Genomic DNA, 7,853 nt, shown 5'->3' on the forward strand with positions numbered 1-7,853 from the left:
TCAGGTGAGAATTCTTTGTTCAGTTCTGAGCCCCATTTTTTAATNGGGTTATTTGACTTTCTGGAGTCCACCTTCTTGAGTTCTTTATATATGTTGGATATTAGTCCCTTATCTGATTTAGGATAGGTAAAGATCCTTTCCCAATCTGTTGGTGGTTTTTTTGTGTTTATTATCAACTTTAAATAAACACATTCCGTAGAAAAATTTGAGCAGAAGATTGTAATTTACAATCAAAATATTCTTTTTTTCCCCCTTATCTTGTGAGGACATTTGTGATTACTTCCCTGTTCCTGTCTCATCTTACTGGTGACAATAGCCAACCATTTGTATAAAGCCTCTTGTTTCTGAAAAGTTTTGAAAGAGGGTCTGTGATAAACAATAAACTGGCCTTCGTACCTGGATACGTCTCTTCTGTGGTTCTTGACTCTCCTACATCTAGAGCTTGACACAGTGTCCTGCGTTGGAACGGTGGCACATTGGTCAACTTCAGTAAGTTCTGTGGTCAGTTGTGTTCTTGCTCTCCCAGTTATGAGTAGCTATCTTTGGACGTATTTAATGGGCTGCTTGTACTGAATCTTCTTCCTCTAGCACCTTGGTTCCTGTTACCAGTTCTTAGAGAATTGAATCTTCTGACCAGTATTTTATATCTCCATCCAATTTGTGCTGACTGCTCAGGGGGTCACCTCTAGAGAGAGTGTGCATCAATTAATACACAAGCTTCCTCCTTTCTCTGTGCACAGTCCACCTAGCTGTTGGTTTCTCAATCTATTGAATCAAATTCCATTTGGCTCTCTATAAACCCATGTCCTTGTTCCCTTCTCCCCTTGTATTTTCATCTTTGGCATGAGAACAAGGAACTCCAGAATTATTCTCAACTGATTTGTCCTTCAGAAAGTTAATTCAGGTCTTATTTTATCTGTTTCAATTTCTCATGGTTTGCATCTTGGTTCCATGAATCTTATAGTTAACAAAAAATACATAGTTGTGTATTTATTTAAGTTAAATGCAAAACATAAACAGATTCCACTTTGTATGATAGCTGCTTTAACTTTACATTACTTAAGCAATTGTCCCACTGTCATCAGACACCAAACATGGAGTTAATTTTATTTCATTTTTTTTTCCAAATCTTAGTAGTAATCCATTTATTAGAAGAACCTGAAAGGCTTATTGAGTGTCAGACTCTGCTCTGGGTAGAAGACCTGTTTCTGAGTTTTGGAAATGCCATTCTTTCTGTCTCTCCTACTTCACCCTCTACATTTCTTACTCTCCATATAACTACTTTGAGCCAGAACTCCTTATTACTTTATGAAATGTGTGTGTGGGGGGGCGGGTGCTGGTTAACACAAACCTAGACATTTGTGGAAGGAGGAAATGACAACTGAGTAATTTTACTGTGGGCATATTTATGAGGTATTTTCTTAGTTAATGGTTGTGATTAATCCATGGTGTCATCCCTGGCCAGGCGGTCCTGGTTGTATAAGAAAGTGATCTGAGAAAGCCGTGAAGAGCAAGTTAGTAAGCAGCCTTCCTTCCTCCATGGTTCCTGACTCTGATTCTGCTCAGCTTCCTGCTGTAACGCCCCTCAATGATGAATCATGATTGCAAAACATAAGCAAAATAAACCTCTTCCTCCCTTTGTCCCACTGTCACCAGACACCAAACATGGAGTTAATTTTATTTCATTTTTTTTCCAAATCTTAGTAGTAATCCATTTATTAGAAGAACCTGAAAGGCTTATTGAGTGTCAGACTTGAGTGTCAACCATAGTTGCTTGTGGTCACAGTGTTTTTCATAGCACCAGAAGCAAACTGGAACAGAGAGCATTATTATTATCCTCAATGCAAAACTTAATTGAAGAGAGGTTTGGAGATATTCTGGACACTAGGTCAAGTTTATATTGCAGAATGGTGTGGGGACCTAGACCTGAGGTACTGACCTCAGCCTCCCTTGAAAAGGAACATTAAAGACCAGGAATTAAGACACAAAAAATGACTTACTGGCTCCATATATAATTTGGAATTTCTTTATTAACCCAGTCTGATGCTAGTATTTCCTTGAAACAGTTCTAAACAAATTTTTGGAATACTGATTTCTTTTTTTTTTTAATATTTATTTATTTATTTATTTATTTATTTATTTATTTATTATATGTAAGTACACTGTAGCTGTCTTCAGACACACCAGAAGAGGGCGTCAGATCTCATTACAGATGATTGTGAGCCACCATGTGGTTGCTGGGATTTGAACTCTGGACCTTAGGAAGAGCAGTCGGCACTCTTAACCGCTGAGCCATCTCACCAGCCCAGAATACTGATTTCTTAATGGAAAAAAATAATCTAGTTTTTCTTTTTTTCTAAAAAGAAAAATCTTGAGTTCCATGAACATCAGTGGTGTTCTGTCAATCACCGCTTTTCAATATTCATCCTTCTCTGACAGTATCCTTCAAAATATCTTGTCAGGAAAAACTATAAGCTATGGTCCCACAGGGAGATGTACAGCTGGAAAATATAAGCTATGCTCACATAGAGAGAGAGATGTACAACTTGAAAATATAAGCTATGCTCACATAGAGAGTTGTACAGCTGGGAAATGCGGGCCCACTGGTATTGCTGGGGAACTCACTTGCCTGATACCGTAAATACAGTGAATGCATGGAGAGACACAATGTAAACTGTTACTTTGAAATGCTTGCTTTTGGCACAACTTCATCACAGGCGTTTTACAATTTACAAAGCAGTATGGAGTAATGTTGACGACTTCTGTGTTTACAAATTCCCTACTTCCGCTTTACTCAAGGCAAGATTTTTGGTTTTGGCACCTTTTCAGACATTCATCATTTCTTCTCAATGTATTCTTGCATTGAGTGCTATTCTCTTCTTAATTAGAGTACCTATTATTTTATTCCAAATTGAAAGGGACTCAGCTATGTGGTTTCTCAGAGAGACCCTACACACACACACACACACACACACACACACACACACACACACACTCCAACTGAAGCTAATGTTAGGCTCTAGAAAAATGCCTGACATCATTGCATTTAAGTCATCAATGGGAGGATTATGTTTTGTTTTAATGTTCACAAGATTGAAGAACATGAGAATAATAACTGTGAAATCAAACAGCAAGTATGAAATACTGCCATTATGATAACCCAAGAAGGTTAGAAGAGTTGGAAATGTAGGTCAATGGATGGGCACTTACTATGCATAAGGAGGACCTAGATTCAATCCTTTGATTGATTGAGAGAGAGAGAGAGAGAGAGAGAGAGAGAGAGAGAGAGAGAGAATGAATCATGAAAAAGTGCTTTGCTACTATCACCAAGATATTTTTTTTAAGATTCCTAAGATGAAATATCCAAGGTTAGCTGTAATTGTCATTCTAACACAACCTTGTTATTTAAGAGAAAAATATTAAGACATTTCCTAGATCAGATTGGCCTATTGGCATGTTCTTGATTGCTTTATTGATGTATGAGGGCCCTGTCTACTGTAGGCAGCACCATCCCTAGGCAGTTAGTTGGTTCTGGACTGTGTAAAAGAGCTGGCCAAACTTGAGTGAGGGAGTGAGCCAAAGAACAAGCAGCAGGCAGCATTGCTCCATGGTTCTTGTCACAACTTCCTGCCCTGATTTATCTCCATGATGGCTTGTGACCTAGCATTGTAAACCAAATAAACCCTTTCCTCTTAAGGTTGCTTTTAATCAGGGTGTTTTATAGAATAGATAGTCATAACCTTTGCCATACCTGTTAGGCACAAGAGTAGGTATTTTATCTCAAGATAAAAGTAAGCACTCAGGAGGTGGAGGCAGGAGAACTGTGATCTCAAGAATGCCATGGACTACAGATTGAGCTGAAGGCCAAACCAAACCAAACCCAAACCCAGGAATATCACTAACATTTTTTATGATCTCATTGCCTTTGTCCACTGTTAAATGTGCAACGATTAAATCAAACTAACGGCAATACTCATTGTTTCATGTACTTAATTTTGTGGTGAGAACATGTAGGGGTCTACACCTTCAAACCTTTTTAGTTATACAACATATTATAATATTTACTCACATTCTGCTATATAGTAGATGTCTTGATCCTATCTAGTTAAAAATTTCCATTCTTTAACTCATATTTTTCCAATCTCTCCCAACTCTTGCCTATGCTTTTATCAAGTCAGCCTCCATCGAATACACATATAAGTGAGATCACGTGGTATTCGCCTTCCTCTTCCTGTCTTATTTCAGTGCACAGTCTTCTGAGTTGTTCTAAACAGCAGGATGCTTTTTTATGGATGGCTCCCATTTTACTGCATACATGAGATACACATTCTTTATCCATTAATTCAATGATAAAATCCTAGATTGTGAATAACCAAGGAAATATAGAATTATGTTTATTTCTTCAATACACTGACTTTGTAGCATTTCAATATACCTGAAGGGGTTTGATCAAGCATTTTATCTTTTGAAGACTCTCCATAAGGGCTATATTAAATTTCATCCCGTTAACAATGTGTAACAATTTCTTCCTGTCCATACTCAATCAGCACTTGTTATCTTATGTCATATTGATGAAGGCTTGTCTAAAAGATGTGAGGACATCTCATTGAAGTTGTAATTTGCATTTCCTGAATGATATAATAATGTTAAACATTTTTTCATAGACCCTTTAATCATTTCTTTTACTCATTATAGGAATCTTTGTTCAGTTCTTTTGCTAATTTCTCAGTTGCCCATATTTGTTTTATTACCATTATGTTGTTGAAGATGATGTACTTGGAGACTTGAATGTCTGTTATCTACTATCTATAGTATTGTTCAGGTCCATAATAAAATAGTTAAATCATCCTTATAGAATTTCATAAATATACTTTGATTATACTTACCTCCACTGTCCTCCCTAACTCCTCTCAGATCTATCGCCCCTCCCTACCTTCTCCCACTTAGTGCTATTTTGTTTTTAAAGTAAACCATTGAGTCCAGTGTGTGATACTCATATTGTACTGGGTGTAGAATCAACCAGCAGAGATGGGTGGACCCACTGTGAGCCACATGACAGAAATCTCCTCTCGCTCATCTAGACGCTATCTGGAGGTAATGTCCCATGAACTCTCTCCCCTTCCAGTCTAGACTGCTAGGTCCATACTTTTATTGATAATCTCCCCAGATAATCTATCCACAGTGAAAAGCAGAACATTGGATCTCCCTACTATTATTTCATTTCTTTCTCCCTTCAGTTCCATCAGTATATGCTTTATATTTTAGGTAGTCTGGTGTAAGGTGCTGTAAACTATGTTTTGCATCAGAAATGCTCACTAGAGTTGTCAGTTTTAGAATTGTCCTGTGATCTCCTAGCCTAACACTGTGGCCGTTTGTCACTTGAAATGCATGTAGTATGACTAAGGAAGACTGGTTTCAGGTGTAAGTTACCTGTACCTTTGCTCTGAGTCCAACTACTTGTGACATGATGGACTTCTGCATCTCTCGGGCTATGGCATCTGCCACATTTGGATGGAACCCAAAGTGAGCAGCCATGACAGTTTCTCCACTATTGTTCAAGACCAGAGGTGTTAGCTAGCAGTTGGCATTTCAACTCTAACTGTGTTTGGCCTCACAATGTTATTTGTTCCAATGTAGTAGAAAATATTGGGAAGAGACCGGTTCCTATGGATTCCTTTTTCATTTAACCATAAGGCTGTTGCAGATGCTGGTTGCACAAAGTAGGTGAAATCATGGCAAGAAATAGAAAAAATCTGGTGGTGTTAAAAGTCATTCTACTATATTTCATGCATGCATTAGTGACAACACTAGCTTTTAAAAATATACAATTACACTGGATAAATGCCTGGACATTAGATTTAATTTGGGAGTGTACCAAAAAATAGTAACATATGGTCAACTAAAATATAAGACGTTATCATACTTCAAACAAAAATTCAATTATTAAAAGAATAAATAAAAGCATAAGGAATTTATAATTGGAATAAAATTTTGAGAAAATTCAGAAAAGTATGAAAGAGGTGAAACATTTAAAACCATGCATGTGGAGGAGAAATCTGCTGGTAAATTATCGTCTGTTCTTTTCAAATGTTGAAAATTAAATATATGCGAAATTCACAGTTGAAAAGTTTATTTTTTGTAAAACAGCAGTTTCTGTTCAAAGTGGAGCCAAATCTATTTCATCTTTGATTAGAGGCAAATTTTGGAGTTTCTGGGAATCAGAGTTAAAAAAAAAAAAGAATAAGAAGACAAGAACTATTTCTACTTATAAATTCATAGTTCATTCTTGAAAAGTGTTCAATTTCTAAATGAAATATTTTGAAAAATAAAGAACGAAATGTTGTAAGACATAAGTTTTTAACGTGAGCCCCGTAGCCTCAGCTCATCTGGTGATATGAAATAGAAGAAGCCACTGATCATGCAAGAAATTAATATGTGTTGCATAATGAAGTCAAATAAATTGATATTTGGGGTTTATTGATGGTTTTATCATATATCATTCTAACTTACACAGTTATAAAATGCAACTTCAGCCAATCCAGGTGTCTGTGTCTGCCTAGCGTGCAAGGTGTGGTTCCTGATCACACAGTTTGATACTATGGTCAATGTAACTACAGTAGCAGATATAAAATTCACAAGTGGCTGCATGCGCTTGTTTGTTTTAGGGTTTCACGTGGGAGTAGTGATGTTTGGTAGGGAGATGCAGAACATCTGAACTGCTGTCAGGGTTGTGTGCAGCCAGTCTCGGCTGTTTCTGAAGGGAAGATCATTGCTTGAAGCATATAGACAAGAACACATTAAGTGTAGACAAGTAAACAACACTTTTACTTATCCCAGGTGCAGTGCACCCATTGTGAATTATGTCTGAAAATCCTAGATTCCCAAAAGGTTACAAGAATAGAATTGATTCCATCAAAAACTTTCCAAACACCCATGGAGTTGAGAATCAAGGGGTATGTGGAAAATAATTTCACAATTGGAATATGTATTAGTTTAAACTTTTCTTCATTTAATAAATGTCTTTGAAAGAATGTTTAAAATAAAACACTGTTCACATTTTTGTGTCCAATAATTTTTTGTATGGTATTTTAGCTCTACTTCATAAGAGAATAGTGTAGTTTGATAGACTTGTACACTCTTTCTCTGGTTTCTTTAGATCTTCTATTTTTTCCTATCATTTTTTTTTCCCTTTTTGCACTGGGCTGGAAAGGTGGCTCAGTGGTTACAAGTATTTACTGTCTTTCCAGAAGACCTAAGTTCAATTTCCAGCAACCACATCAGGTGTTTCCAAATACATATAACTCCATCTCTAAGGTATCTGACACCTTCTTCTGAATTCCAAAAGCATCTGTATGTATGTGGCACACACACACACACACACACACACACACACACACGAGAGAGAGAGAGAGAGAGAGAGAGAGAGAGAGAGAGAGAGAGAGAGAGAGAGAAAGAGAGAACTTAAAAATAGCTAAATTTAAAACATTTTTATTCATCTTAAGTATAGATAGCGGTTTCATGAGATGAAAAAAAGGCTTAAAAAATATTGTCACATGGCCTCTTGGAATAGCACATCTGTTTTACAGTAGTTCTGGAAATATTTAACATCCCAGTACCTGCCAGAATACCTGGTTGCAATAAGGTGTTTAGTGTTCAAGGAACAACAGCGAAATGCTACTTAAATAGTGTTGGCATTTAGTCTAGGCTCCACCTCACAGTTACCTGCCAACAGCCTGGTGTGCGCGACTCATTATAAAAGGGATTGCTTGCCCCCTTCTCTCTCTCTCTTTCTCTTTCTCTCTCTCTCTTTCTCTCTCTCTCTCTCTCTCTCTCTCTCTCTCTCTCTCTCTCTC

Source organism: Mus caroli, chromosome 5, assembly GCF_900094665.2.
Source record: "Mus caroli chromosome 5, CAROLI_EIJ_v1.1, whole genome shotgun sequence".
Taxonomy (NCBI): domain Eukaryota; kingdom Metazoa; phylum Chordata; class Mammalia; order Rodentia; family Muridae; genus Mus; species Mus caroli.